Raw genomic sequence first — 16,077 nt, 5'->3', positions numbered from 1 at the left:
TTTCTCAGTTGACACTAAAACTGGAGATACTACATGACATAGTAAGCTTGCTTATTTGTTTTTCTGTTCAAACAGCTACCATTTCCCCTTATAGAGGAAAAATAAATACTACCTCATAAATCAGAAATATGAACCTATCACCTGAGCAATAACAATGAATATACCTATGATTGATTCATTACCTGGAACTTCAGCAGTCATAGTAATTCAAGAAATGTTTATTGCATAAATTTCTTCCATATGGGCCCCAATGCATGTCCTGTTAATGTTAACCACATACAGTCAGAAATTTATAATAGAGTCCAGAGGACTCGTATGGTCCTATTCCTGGTCCTTTTTTGGAAAAATCCTGTATATTGATTTTTAAAAGAGAGAAATACCTACAACTGAAATACTATTCTGTCACTGTGCGTCTAAGAGCAGCATGCAGATAGGTTTATTTAATCTATAATAAAAATATATTTTTTTTAATTTTAAAAATTAATTCTGGCTTACGTCAGCACGTCACGAGGTGTTGGGGCGGGTGAGGTCACCACGCTTGGGCAGGATCGGCAGTTTGAAGGAGTCGGAAGACTCAACGGAAGATGGCAGTGACCCGTACCGACCTAAGTCGACTTGACATGCTGGCCTGGATCAATGAGTCTCTGCAGCTGAATGTGACCAAGATCAAACAGTTGTGCTCGGGGGCTGCCTATTGTCAGTTTATGGACATGCTATTCCCTGGCTCCATTGCCTTGAAGAAAGTGAAATTCCAAGCCAAGCTAGAACATGAATATATCCAGAACTTCAAAATACTACAAGCAGGTTTTAAGAAGATGGGAGTTGACAAAATAATTTCTGTGGATAAATTAGTGAAAGGAAAATTTCAGGACAATTTTGAGTTCGCGCAGTGGTTCAAGAAATTTTTTGATGCGAACTATAAAGGAGAAGACTATGACCCTGTAGCTGCCAGACAAGGTCGAGAAACTGCAGGCACTCCTTCCCTGGTTGCTGCAGCTCCCAACAAACAGAAGAAACCCCTCCACTCCAGCAATGCGGCTCCCCAGAGAACCGTTTCGACACGGAAAACTACCGCAACTCCCAAGGTCGCCCCAGGGGTGGTGCGAAAGAATCCTGGTATGGGAGACGGGGACAGCAAAGCAGCCGAATGGATGCAGCGGGTCAACGTATTGAAGCATACTGTAGAAGGTTTGGAGAAAGAGAGAGATTTCTACTTCGGAAAGCTGAGGAACATTGAATTGATTTGCCAGGAGAATGAGGGGGAAAGTGACCCTATACTGCAGAGGATTGTAGACATTCTCTATGCCAGAGACCAAGGCTTTGTGACACCCAATGAAGGGGCCCCAAAGGAGGAACAAGAAGAGTTTTAACAACCTACACCAGCAGAGCAACTAGAATTAACATCTAGTTGATTCCCCTGGGAAACAAACAAAAAAAGTTGACCATGGGTGGGGCTTGCCTTGAGGATGGTGGTCAACTGATTGCTGGAAGTATTCTGATGTAATCCTCTGAGGTGGAGACTTCAGTAGAGAAATGTAAAGACCAACTTGAGTTTAAAACTAATGTGAAATCTTGTCAGAGAATGTTTCAATAAACAAATGCCTTAAGAATATTTAAAGTATGCTTCCATATTTCAAAATAGAGTAACATGACATGTGTCTAACATTTTGTCTGGGAAAGAAGGGCCAGATCTCAGAACCTTTTGGAACCTGCTGTCACAGGTCTTACAGGGTTGCTTAAATCCTCACAGTTCTAGGCTTTGGCTCAAAAGGAGAGTTAAGAAGTTTCTCTGTAAAGCCATTTGGTGTCATTGACCAATTGCATCCCTGCTAAAAGCAAGATGCATGGTTGCCTGGATGAATAGAAAGTATTTTTCAGCCCCGAGATGTGGGTTTTTTCATTCATTCCTGAAATTTCTATGTATTGTCCTTTATGGGAAATGTTTTGTCCAGTTTTTTAATCTAACCCCTATTTGGGGGAACTTGACCACATCTCTGAGATTTGGATAAGGATTGTGTCCTCTCTTCCTGTTTTTAAGTTTACAAATAACATGTTTCTCCTCTCTGCTCCCCTTGCCCATTGGAGATTCCTCTTTGGCTCCTTAAGTTTGCTACTTACTATTGGAAGTAAGCAAGCAGGTGATTGTGCTGCAAGTTCTTGCTGGACCTCTAGCAAAGGCATGATCAGTGAAGGCCATCTTTGCCTCAGAATCTACAAGGCTGGGGTGGTTTCAATATCTGCTGTTCATGGCTCTCCATTGTTAGCCAAATACTTTGCCAGTATTTCACTAGTCTATTTTAGAGAGAAAATTCCCTATTGTGTTAACTAAATATTAATTTCTTTTGCAGAAATACAGTACCATGTCTGGATTAATTCTTAATACTGAAAATATTCAATTTCTTCACCTTATTTGCTTTGCCCATGGCCTATTCAGTCCCTTTGTCTGGCAGAATTGTGTAAAATATATGTTACTCACTACTGACAGGTTTGTGTTGATCTGTTTATGGTGGTAGCTTCTCCAAAAATATATGTGGAAAACAGGTATTTTATGATAAAATTGCTGTGTAATGCATGCTCTGTGTGAAATTCAGAGGAGAACCCAGATTCATTGATTAAAAATGTCAAAAAACGCAAGTAACTAGCCATTCTTCCAAAGTGGCCTTTTAGGTCTTTGTTGCCCTAAAATTCCATTTTATCAGAAACCTATTTTCCATCTGTCTTGTTGACAGGGTTGCCCCCCTACACACACACTTTTGTTAAACAGTTTCTAAATAAAATTCTGTATTTCAAAAAAAAAAATTTAAAATAAATAAAAAAATTTTCTGAGCTGCTAGTTTCCTAAATTCTACAGGAGAAAAACATTCATATAGTGGTAATGTCACTGAAAAGCTTGGTGGCATTAATTTCCAAGTAGCCATGGAAAGAGAGCAAGAGTTGGGGGAAAATGTATTGCTCAAAAAAGATCTCAGTCCCTGGTTTTAAGCTGTCAGTCCTATTGTCTGTCTTCTTGGGGCCTCCATTCTCTCACAGTTGTTTTATCCTGAAAGGGCTTGCTTTTTGATATTCAGGGACATTACATGTTATTGGTCTAAATCACTTTGCCTTGGTGGTTCATTCATGCTGATCCAGCTTCACATGATCAGATGATTACAGATTATTACAGAAAAAGATCTTGCTCCTGTTGGGGTTCTGTACATACAACCCCAAAATACAGTACTTTGGAATCTGTGAAAACTAAAAAGCTGAAAAGTGTCTCTGACCTCTCTTCAAGACTCTCCTGAGATAGGTGTCCTGCCCTATCCTTGGAGAAAAGGGATGAAGACACAGCGGTGCCAAGAAGAATCTGACCCAACTGGCCTTGCCATGTTCTCCTGGTCTGTTACCATTAGATCATATCCCCTCTTATCCAACCATTCTTCCACACACCCATCCACTCTTGAGCAAACCTAAAGATGCAGAATCCCCATTTCCTTGATTCTTCATTTCTGAAGGCTTCCGGGTCACATAAAACTTTGATTACATATATTTTTTACACTTTTATTTCATTTATCTCTCTTTTGTCATGGAGGTGTTGGTCGTCAACCTAGCAATGGATAAGGAAATGATATTTCTTTTCCGCCCCTACCTTCAGATCTACCAACAGTGAATAGCAATGTGTGGGACCACCCTCATCTGCAGCCTATATGAAACATGAAAGAAACCTCACCATACATTTGGTGACAGAGTGAAAAAATAAAGTCACACTTCTGCTTTAGGTCAGGGAATGAGGTAATGATTATTCAAAGTCAGCTTTCTTTCTAAGATTCTCTAATTATATAATACCATATCAACTTATTATAAGAAAGTCATTATGCCACCTATATATGGATGATGCGACAGTATGGGAAAATCTGGGTATTCTCTTAGAGACATTCCAAGACACTGGAGAATAGAAGAAAACAATTCACCAAAAGAGAAAGTAGATTCTCTATGATCTGAAACATCAACCAACAAGTGTGTGGTAACACAGACTCACATTCCTAAAACTCCTGCCCTTAAAGAATTCATGGACTAATTAAGAAATAACTAAAATAGATGCTGTGGAATAACACTAGCATATTTCACAGGATTTGGGGCATTTCAAGTCTGGCAGTAGTCATTGGTGATACATAATTTTTTATTCGAATTTCTCTTACATATTGAAAGTAAGAGAAATAAATATCCTTAAGGATAAGAACTATGCTTTCTTCATAAAACCTAAAATGACATTCCACAACTATCTGTCCATTGAAAAGGTTTGGGATGTAGTCAGGTCTACTCCATGAAAATTCTTTTTCAGAGCAAAACTGCTGCTTCAAGTTCATGAAAAGAGATGTTTTCTGGTCCCTTGAGATGCATCAGAATGAAATACTACTTATTGGGGAGTACTATTAACATCAGGAAGAGCAGAATGGCTGTTCACACTACATATGTCTTTCAGAAAAATTCTCCTGAAAATGATTAAGAAATTATCTGTAAAGGATTCACAAGAAGTTCTTAAAGTTATGTGTGCTGAGTTAGTGCTGCCTGGCATTCTATTTGAGAGATTAATTTAGAACTTTGGAGTGGACAATCACCCATGCTCAACCTTGACAGCCTGACTTGTATGCTAAGGGCTTAAGTTTCTGTAACTTCAGCAAAAGATTTACTCCCCAAAGCAGACACAGTGCAAAAAAATAAATAAAATTCAAATATGTAAAAGGATGTAAAGTTTGACTTACTAAAAATGGGACATTCTCAGTGGTGCTCAGGGAAGGGTCCCCTTGTAGAGGTACCTTCAGTGTTTTCAAATAAGTTTGCTATGCCTTTCTTTTCATTTTCAAATCACCTGAGGCTTAAGAGTTTATATGTTTTGCACTTTTCTCTGCTTTTTGATGCTTTTCTGTCTCAGGAAAGCTCATTTTTATGTTACCAAGGATAACAAAGCTGTTTGGGCCAGGACCCACAGGGCAACCTGCCTCATGGTTTGTTTGAGGTGGTTGTCTTTCAGAACATTCCACTCTGCTATTAAAGAGTGTCTAGTTTCTCTGAACTTTAGATGATGTGACTAAGAATACCAGGAAGATAATAGTGGCTCAAATAATATTAATTGGAATTAACTATTCCTATAATTATCAAATATTCAAATTTACAAATAAGCAGTAACAGGAGAGTTGTAAGGAAAAAAATGGAAATCTCTCTTATAAAAAGAAACAAGATATACAAAAATAATAAATGCAAAAAAAGGTTCCTAATCCTCATGACTCTGGTTTTATTACATAAAAGTTATGGGGAGCCATTGATTTGGGACTGAGTACCTACACTAGTAGGCCTCAATAGACCAAAGCAAGATAGAGTCACTCAAGCTGGGATTCCACATCACCAAAAGGAAGCCTACGCTGTTTACTTGTAAGATCTGACTTTCTGAGAAATTGGGAGAAAGATGATAATAAAATCCCCCCCCCCAAAAAATAATAATAACTAGGAGATTCACAGTAAGCGATCAAATCAAAAGTGACCTGGTCTACCTAAGCTGGCATAAGGAAGTTCCCTCTGCTTTAACCCACACAAGGAAAGTAACCTGAAGTAACCTGATGTTAACCATTCCACTTTTTGCTGTGCTGTCTCTTCGTTCTTGTTCAAGCCTCCTTACAAAAACCAATCGCTCTGCCACGCCCAGTGGAACGCCCATCTATTTTGTAGACTGAATGCAGCTTGATTCAGAATCACCAATAAAAGCCAATTTGATCTTTAAAACTCAATTTGTTGAAATTTTGTTTCTTCACAGTTCTCAGCACGTGTATCAGATGTATCCCAGTTGCTCTGTGGGATTGAAACTCTGATTAAAACACAAGATTCTTTGTCAGTAAGAAAAACATTTCAGTGTAAGGATCTTTTGGTAATTACTTGTAGCAACACCAACGACTTCCTATATGTTACAAAAGTATTTAGAAATGTCCATGGATTCTGCCTATGTTAGGAAATCTATGTTGAGAAGCATATTTGTGGTGGTGTTTTAAAAAAATCATTTAGAGGAGCTGAGATTTTGTAACTGAGAAAAAATCATTTCAGATTCTACTCATTAAATAAGAAAGAAAAATGGTTATTTGAGGAAATAATGAGAGAAAATGTTTTGAAAAAATATAGCACAGTTGAAAACATGAAAGCAAATCATTTCACCTTGTTTTTATTATAATGGAGGAGGCTTGGGTTTGGCTTCCACAGAGGGATTTCATTTGTAGTAAGCCACCCCAAGATTCCAGTGCTTTAAACTGAGGTCATATATACACCATATTAGATGTAAAAGTCAGAAATCCTCACACCTGTTTTAGTGCCCTAAATTTCTGCTTTAAGGCTGTCAGTAAAGATGTCCAGACTTCAGTTCTTGACCTTCTCATGAAGACCAGGAACTACTTAAAGTAAACTATTGCATATCCACAAGCATCAATCAACTCCAGTGATTTTTTTTCAAGCAGAAATCTCTGAATGGCAGGTCTGTATTTGATTTCTGCCAGTGACGAGAAGCTCACTACTTTGCAGAGTGTTCACTATTAGCTACCAGGGAAGTCTGTGTTTTATATCTCTGACCAGGGCTCTCGATGGAGTATGTGGCAAACTACTTCAAGGTATGGCACTTTGGCTTTTGAGGAACCAGCAGAAGCCAAAAGGTCTCTCTGACCTTCTCCCAACCCTTCTCCTCTGAATCAGGCCATAAGAAATTCTCTGAACTGATTCTGAAGCAGATCAGAAGTCCTATTTTCCAGAGGTGCCCATGCTATACCTGGAAGAAAAGAATGTTCTTATTCTTGAAGACACAGAGACACAAAAAAGAATGTGAACTCACAGTTCTTTATGAAGTCCCTCCAATGTATTATCACTAGTTCTTTCTCTTCAATCTCCAATCATATTTCTTGGTGACTGTGTATTCTTTATCAGGTCTAAATGTAAAAAATGCACAGGTTTATCTGTTTCTTTGGTTCTTCATTTCCAGAAGTATTTGTGTCATGTAAAACTTGTTTCAAATAACATTGTATGCTCTTCTCTTGTTAATCTTCCTTTCTTATAGGACCCTCAGCCATGAAACTAAGATATTTCCTTTCCCCTACACTCATTTTTTAGTATTTATTTTTTAGTATTACATGGACACAATATCTTTATTTTGCTTTTATGTGGTGCTAAGGATCAAACCCAGTGCTTCATGCATGCTAGATAAGCACTCTACCATTGAGCCACAAGCCCAGCACTCCCCTACACTCTTAATCATTTAATTCTTCCCTTTAGAAACATAGTAAATTAAATCCCCAAACCAAATTAAATCCTTCAAGCTTTAGAACTCATGCTGTATGACACTTACCATATTTGATGTAATTATTGGCATAGCCCCCACCAAAATGTGCTAAGCTATGTGGGTGGGGAAACCTGGTTTTCCTTTAGAAGTATCTCCCAGCATACAGCTAGCACATAGCAAGTACACGCAGTATTTCTTAGATGAATAAAGGCATTTTTATTTGTGGACTTGAGAAGAGAAAGTTGAAGCCAAGCTAGTTTTTCTTCTTTTTCCAGCTAATTTCTTCAATCTTCTTTTCATCATCTTTTAGTCTCATTTTTCAGGTTAGTGTAACTTTAAAACAAATAGACACACATACCAATGAATGAAGCTGTTTGGAATGCTCTGAACTAATTTGAATACTCCAAAATATTAAACCAATCAGTCAACTTGAGTTTTGAATTCCCAGTATTCCTATTTTATGCAAAATGTAGAAATACATTAAAACCTCCAGATAACCAAAATGGATGAGTGAGGAATGTTTATCCTCAGGGTCAAAAGAAGTCTTATGCTGCGTTTTAAAGAATTGAATTAAGTCTTTTTGCTTCAGATGACATCTTTGAAAAAGACTGCCAAGTCTGTGACCTGCAACTCTAGCTTCTGACAATTCATCATTGCCTAGGACCTCAGGAGAAAACTGCTCTGTAGGAGTCCTTTGAGGTGAATAATAGCACTCCTCCTACCCTGCACTAGCTTTTCTGGAAGTCAGGACGTTTTATTTTGGATGAAAGTAACTTTTATGAGCAAATATCAGAAGGTACAAACTTTACCTCAGAACACAGCAGCAAATAAGGTTGAAAGACATTTTCAAAGTTGACCTCAGCAATTGTCCAAGATAATATTCCAAGGCTTGGAAGGTTATGTATGAAATCATCAGGGCTTTGGGTCCATGAGCACAAAATGTAAACCATCATGAGGTCATTTACTTGAAAAAAGGAAAAACGAAGACTAAAATATGAATTGACATTAAAAAAAGAAAAAGAAAACATACCAATTTTGACTTCAAAAGGCCAATGATGTAAGTACCCTCTTCAAATCACAAATTGCTCCCTCTTTTTTTTTTTTTCACTCAGTTGATTTCCTGTATCTGTCGATTGAACTGTAGTCCCATCTAAGAAGGCAGCTGCAGCTTGTATGGAAGGAAAGAATATATTTTCTGTATTTCTTCTGGGAAAGACATCATTGATCACAATAGATAATGTTGTTGATAGTTCAAGTCATTGTATCAATAATAAATAACACAGCTACATATAGATTTGTCAATGTATATGACAGCTCAGATACCAGAGTTTTTCTCCGTGGACTCACATTCCCACACCGTTACTTACCTGTTAGGTGACCTGGGGAAGTCACTTGGCTTTACTGAGTCTGTTTTCTTTTCTATGAAATTATTTTCTGAAAAACAATGGCAGCTGGATCAAAGCATTTTGTTTGTAAGGTCAAAGACGTGATGCTTGTGAAGTTCTAAGTATAACAAACTATTATCTCTGTAATAATAATGCTTATTTTTATAGAAATTTTTGCATTTAACAAGATTATTATTTTTAAAAAATGTTATCAGCTTTTTTTTTAAAAAAAGACAATGACTGCAACTTTTTTCTTTTCCCTTTATTTATTTATTTTTATGTGGTGCTGAGGATCGAACCCAGTGCTTCGCATGTGCTAGGAGAGTGCTCTACTGCTGAGCCACAACCCCAGCCCACAAGATTATTATTTATAATGTTATTTATATTGTTATTTACATGGGTAATTTATATAAATATTAAGTATATATTTATAATTATAGAGAATATAATTATTCTTGATTCTTATCATCATTATTGCCATATCAAGCATTGAGTCTAAAACACACAGATGTTTTCTCTGCGCTTTACCCTGACCTCAGGGCAGCGTCTGGGGATGAAGCCAGATGCCCAGGGCTGAGGAAGGCTAGGCTTTTGTTACTAATAGAGAGACAGCTGGATGGGAGCCGAGAAACCTCCAGAAAGCCAGTTCCCTCAGGTGTAATCATCGCCCCCTCCTACGCCCCTTACCACATGCACAGCATTCTTCTAATCTCCAAAGGTCCATGCAGGGCCCTACTCTTCGGGTTTATTTTGATAAATGCTCAGGCTCCAGAGAGCCAAGAAACTTGATTCCTTTGCTTTTCAAATAGCAAACCTCTACCTGCACAAGGAATGCTTAGATGAGGGCCTCGAGATGAAAAGTTCTGAGTTAAACAGGCAGTTCTCCCCTTAACCTATTGTCTGCTCTGTTCCTCACCTCAAAGTCAGAAGAAAAATGCTTACAGATAAAGACAGTTGTAAATCACTAGTGAAAAGTTAAATATGATGTAGCAGATATAAATTTTATCTTGAAAATTAGGGTTATGATGGAACTGTCTTTGTATTTAAAGCCAACAATGTTCTCAGAGGAATTATATGTATGTTGATAAAATTGTTCTGCCGAGTAACATAGTTCAGATTCTTTGCTGTATTTCAGTATTCTTTATATCTCCTGTTCAACATAAATTACCCCTGGCCATTGAAAGTGAGTAAGAGACACCATTTTTTTTTTCCATTGGAAAGAAGAACTAATATTTCTTGAGTACTGTTTTCTTCCAAGTAGCCTGTGTTTGGGTTATATTGTGCTATTTGGTTGAGAAAACCTACATCATTTTTCAGACCAGGCACTGAGACTCAAAGAAGTTAAAAAAAAATTGTCTAAGTTCCTTGTGCTAGAAAATAGGAGATGGACTTAAAATGCCGATGTGTATGATAATGAAGACTGAAGAAATGCTGAGTACTGCTAGAGAGCTTTCATCCCACCCATTAAACAGATCGAATCCACAGCAACTTATCTATAATTTCCAACACTTTGTGAATCTGAGGGAATATAACTTTGAAGTTTGAGAAGTTATGTAGTATCTGCATTTGATAATCAATTTCCTGGGAGAAAATATTTGCTAGCTACTTACATTTCTGACACAAGATTAATGTTTAGATAATATAAAGAATTCAAAAAACTTCACAGCAAAAAAACAAATAACTCAATTAATAAAAGGGCAAATGAATTAAACAGACACTTTGCAAGAGGAGAAATATAACAATGAATACATATATAAAAAAGTTCAATATCATTAGCAATTAGGGAAGTGCAAATCAAACTACACCTGAGATTTCATCTCACACAAATCAGAATGGCAGTCATCAAGACTACAAACAATAGTAAATGCTGGAGAGGATGTGGAGAAACAAGAACACTTTTACACTGTTGGGGGGATTGTAAATTAGTACAACCATTATGGAAATTAGTATAGATGTTCTTCAAAAGACTAGGCATGGAACCACCATATGGCCCAGCTGAACCACTCTTTGATATTTATCCTAAAGAATTAAATCATCAAATTATAATGATACATGAATAACCATGTTTATAGAAGCACAATTCACAATAGCCAAATTATGGAACCAGCCTAGGTGTCCATCAACAGATGAATGGACAAAGAAAATGTGGTATATATACACAATGATATCCTATTCAATCATAAAGAAAAATATAATTATGTCATATGCAGGAAAGTGAATGGAACTTGAGATCATTATGTTAAGCAAAATAAGCCAAGCTCAGAAGTTTAAGGGTCATATGTTTTCTCTCATATATGGACTCTAGAGAGGAAAAAGAAAAAGAAAGATGGGGGTGGGGTTGTGACTGCATAAGTAGATCAATAGAATAGAAGAAAGGGACCAGGAGGTGGGATGGGGGAAGAGAGCGGATAAGTCCTGGGGAGGAATAGTGAGCAAATTATATTATTATCTTTTGTATATGTACTAATATATAACAACAAATCCCACAATTATTTAGAACTATAATGCACCAATAAAAAATCTGGAAGGGGGAAAAAAGTAAAAAAAAATAATATTAATAATCAATTCTAGCTCATTTGTTAGCTTACATTTTATTGGCTATATTTCTTCACTGTGATATAGTCTTTGTGTGCAGATATCTTAGTCACCTTTATGTCATAGCCTATAAAAATTTCTGCCATTGAGAAACAGCTTAAGAAATATTTTGACCTTGAATGAATAGGATATTTAAATATGCCTAGTTCTGTAATTTGGGCAGAGGTCCACGTGTTAAAATCCCAGTCTCCAGAGTGACAGTACTGGGAAGTGGTGGAGCCTTTGAGAGGTGGGGCCTTATGGAGGGTCTATAGGTCACTGGAATGTGCCCTTGAAGGGGACTGTAATAACTCCATGAGCTGAGTGGCTTTACTCCACCATGAGTTCCCACCCCCATATACTACCTTGCCACAAGCTGACAGCAATAAGGTCAACAGATCATCAACTGGAACAACCACTCTTTTCTCTTTATAAGTTAAACACCCAGGAAGATGAGTTATTAGGAAGTCAATTCTCACTTTCCCTCTGGAAGTGAAGAATGATAGTAATAGCTCCAATGTCTTGTAGAATTTTCTCATTGTGATATATGTGGCAGAAAAGAAATCTTTCCTTCTGCTTTGAAAGTACAAGTAGCTATTTCATTAAGTCCAGAGAGTATAATCATTATTTATGACTTTGACATGCAATAAATCTAAACTACTGAATCCTTTATAATTCTTTAATTTTGTAAAAAAGTTTTTTTTTCCAAAATTCCTTGGGCTAATCATAACGATAGAAGCACTGACGCTGGGATGATGTGGCATGTATTGCTTTAGATTTGACATCAGATTTTCCTCACAAGATTCTTCTGTATTAGTGAGCTCAGTTGGATAGAGCTTTATAAAATGGGGCCTTGGTTGTGAGTTGAAATCCCTGATGGAATAATTAGCTTATGCTTGTTTTCAGGACACAGTATTGATTCCAAGCTCTAGCCAGCTGGGGTTCTGTGCCTAATATGGCACCCTTAACATGTTAGTTACTCTCTGATTTTTCTGTCATTATTTGTTTATGTGTGTATGTGAGTGTGTGTGTGTGTGTGTGCATGTGTGTGTAAAGATAAATGCCTTGGTTGTTTCTTTATTTCTTCTTCCCTGAGTACACCTGTACATTCAATTGCTGACAGAACCAATACTTGATAAAACTGTGAAGTACTCATGTGTGCATATAGTTCCCTGTTTTTATCTTTTCACATTTTGGGGCCTTCCTGTAAACTCTCTCCTCCCCGACTTTCTCTTCATCCTGCTCATTACCCCCATCCCCACCCTTGTTAAAATCTGCTTGCAGAAACATATCCACATCAGCTATTTGCACTTGCATTTAATTTGTATTTGGACCTTATTTTGCCAAAGGATTTTTAGACTTTATGTTTTACTTCCTTATTAAAACATCTCTAGAACAGATCAGAAAGAAGGTTTGGTTTAGATTAACTTTTGTTTTGATATGTTGTGTTTTCTAGAAGAAGCATAAGGTAGGTAATAAAAGAACAGAGGTTCAGCAGTTCCTTAGACCTAAGTTTGAACCCTCACGTTCTAAGGCTTCATATCTTCTTGAAAGGAGGGAATAATCAGTCTACATAAAGATGACGTTAATATTAATGAGATCTTTTATAAAAAGAACAAAAGCACTACCTTGTGTATAAGAGATGCAATACATATGACATGTTTTTCTCCTCTGAGCAGCGAGGGTCTCTGTTTTCTATGAAGGACGAAGCATGATCATCTGTTAAGAGTGAAGTGGATGTCGTAGGGCAATAAAATTGAATAATCTTGAAGGATTAGAGTAGCTGCTGTGGGGAATGAAAAAGGGAAACGAACAAAAACAAGCAAAATGGGACCAGACAATGTTAAGGTCAGGGCTGAGTTGGAGATTATACATTGATAGGGGCACTATGATACAGGACTCAGGTGCCCGGGATGGGGTCAGAGGTAACAGAATGCTAACTTGGCCCAGAGTCTGGACCATGGCTGTCCTAGAGTCTTGTGAGAGAGATTCTTGTCAACAACAGCACAGACTTAGCCCTCCATCAGGGCTAAGGAATAGCCAGCTCTCGGGTCTGGTCTTTGTCGAAACTACACTAAACATTCATTAAGAATGTGCTGCTGTCACAGGAGGCCCAGATTCCTGACCCAGTGCCTGCTTTCTCAACAGGAAACAGAAACCTGGTTTGGTTATGATTGTGGAAGATTTACTTCCTAACTCTAGGGTTCCCTTTCTCTTTTAGGTTAAACAAAAGGATGTGACACAGGGCATGGGACCAAGGTCAGGGATGGCTGTTTATCCTGGATTTCCTCTCTGTCTTCATCACCATGTTGACATGCTATCACTCTTGGCCTGAGTCTGGACATCATCGTTTTTTGAAACTTAGATATAGAGAAAGGTAGTTTCTTTGTTTACACATCTACGTAAGCTATTCTGATGGTTCTGGGTTTTTTTGTGTTTTTTTTTTTTTTTTTTGGTTTTGTTTTCTTTAAATGTGTTACTGCTTCCCTTAGTCCAATCATTGGTCCATTCAAAATTCCTCTGTTTCCTTCTCACTAGCCACCTGGGACATAAATTGCAACCTCTACCTCAAATTCACCAACAGACATCACTAAAAAAGATGTTTCACTTTTTCCGCAGTGTGAGTGTATGTTTTGGTTTGGTTTGTATTTCTGTTTGTGTTGTTGTAATTACACTTCATGATGTACTAGGAGCTTCTTGCATCTGTTTTATATCTGTTAAGAAATTTGGGGAATTTTTGGTTGCTATTGACTGTTTCTTCTGCCTCATTCTCTCTCTTTTTTCTTTTTGGCATTCCAATTACACATATGTTAGACCGATGCTATCCTACATGTCTTCAATGCTCTAGGGAGTTTTGTTTTGGTTTGATTTTTGTTTGTGTTTTATTTAGGTAATTTTGCTCTGCTTTTTTTTTCCCCTCTTTGTGTTTTAGATCTGGTAATTTCTGTTGACCTATCTTCGTGTTCATTGATTCTTCCCTCGGCTTGTCATGCCTAATAATGAGTCTAGCGAAGGCACTCTTCATGTCTGTTACCATGTCCTTTTCAAAATTCTAATGTCTATAACTTCCATTTGCCTCTTTCTTATAATATCTATTTCTTTGATGAAATAAGTATTTGATGTAGCACATTGTTCACCTTCTCTATTAGAGTAGGGGGTCACCAAACTATGGTGTAGGGACAAGATCTAACCAGTGGTCTCCTTTTATATGGCCTATGTATTTAGAATGTTTTTTACATTTTAAAAATATTTCTTAAAACTTATCTTAAAAAAGAAAATTTTGTAGATGGGCACAGTGGCACATGACTTTCATCCCAAGAACTCAGGAGGCTGAAGCAGGAAGACTGCAAGTTCAAGGCCAGCCTCCACAATGTAGCAGGACCCTGTCTCAAATTAAATAATAAAAAGGGGCTGGGGGTATAGCTCAGTGATAAGAGTGTTCCTGGGTTCAATTTCTAGTACCACACTGAAAACAACAAAACAGAAGAATCTGCAACAGAGATTACATGTGGCCTATAAAACACAAAATACTTATTATCTGATCATTTGGAGAAAAAGTTTGCTAATCCCTACATGAGAGTCTTTGACATATTACTGTTATTTTAAATGTTCTTTTAGCCAGTTACAACATCTGTGTTACACCTGAATATATTCCTAATGATTTCTTTGCTTCTTGGCAGTATATTACTTTTGTTTACCTTGTTTGTTATTTTTTTTCTTCAAGAAAAATATCCAACAATGGGGGAGAGGTAAAAATGAGAAATCTTATTGAAGAGAATAAGACCATGGCAAATGTTTTTGAGGTTGGAAATGGACATGTCTTTCCTTCTGCTCAGCCTTTAGTCCGGGAGGTTGAATTAATCTGCTCAGGAGTTGTACTGGATATTAGGTTTGTTGTTGCTATGGATACCACCAGGGCCCCACACGTTTCAAATCCCTCCAGCAATACTTTGGTCTTAGTCTGGGCGATTGTGTGTCAGATGGTTTTTCTCAGTGCTTGTTCCATTCTGCTTTAGGTCTTTCCTTTGCACTCTGCCCCTGAGGAGGTCTGTTTTATGCTCTTGAAACTCCCTCATACATATTCTGCTGTTTCTTGTTACTCAACACTTTGGGGTTTGATGGTTGGGGAGAAGGTCCGTTAATCCTCAGCTTTAGACAGGCACCAAGCTCCTTCTGGGTGCCACATTCCCCAAATTGTCTGTCATGGCCCAGTACATATATCTTCCCTGTCTCCGGGATCAAGGTCTTCCTGTTTCTATCCCACAGCTACAGTAGGTTTTTACTAAGGCAATAGTGTTTGTCAACTTTCTCTCCCATCCCCTTCCATAGCAAGGCGCTTTGTGTGTGTGTGTGTGTGTGTGTGTGTGTGTGTTGTGTGTAAATCAGGGAGAATCTTTCTGATGGAGTTTCATGTCCCACCCTTGAGGACTGCACATGAAGGACGCTTTCTCAGATGTCTTGTCAGTCTTTTTTTGTGAGCACCTGATTTAATACATAGAGCAAAAGTCTACAGGAGAAGGGGAGCTCTTATATATTTGCAGCCCCCTGAGGCTCTACACTCTCCTGCCAACCCACATTCAGCCTCCACAAATTCATATCTATTACAGCTGAGTTCTCACCAGCCTCTGACTCTACCAGGCTGACAAATGCTTGCATTTCATTTACCCAATAGGCAGTCTAGGCTTAGTTTTCTTTCTTTCTTTTTTTATTATTTGTTCTAATTATTTATACTATGCTTAGTTGTCATACTGGTCAGTTGCTCTGAAATCTCAGTTCTCTGTTGGCCTCAAGAAAAGTCCTGAACTTTCAATTTGCCTAGCTATGCTTCTGTTT

General features: G+C 37.7%; 1 pseudogene; it reads left to right on the top strand.

Moving 5' to 3' along the window:
* Positions 1-584: 584 nt before the first annotated feature.
* On the top strand, positions 585-1,370 carry LOC114094756 (microtubule-associated protein RP/EB family member 1 pseudogene; annotated as a pseudogene).
* Positions 1,371-16,077: the final 14,707 nt, after the last annotated feature.

Source organism: Marmota flaviventris, chromosome 11 (assembly GCF_047511675.1).
Source record: "Marmota flaviventris isolate mMarFla1 chromosome 11, mMarFla1.hap1, whole genome shotgun sequence".
NCBI classification, from domain to species: Eukaryota; Metazoa; Chordata; class Mammalia; order Rodentia; family Sciuridae; genus Marmota; species Marmota flaviventris.
Note: the sequence above shows the minus strand (reverse complement) of the source record. Positions and strands in the feature narration are given on the sequence as shown.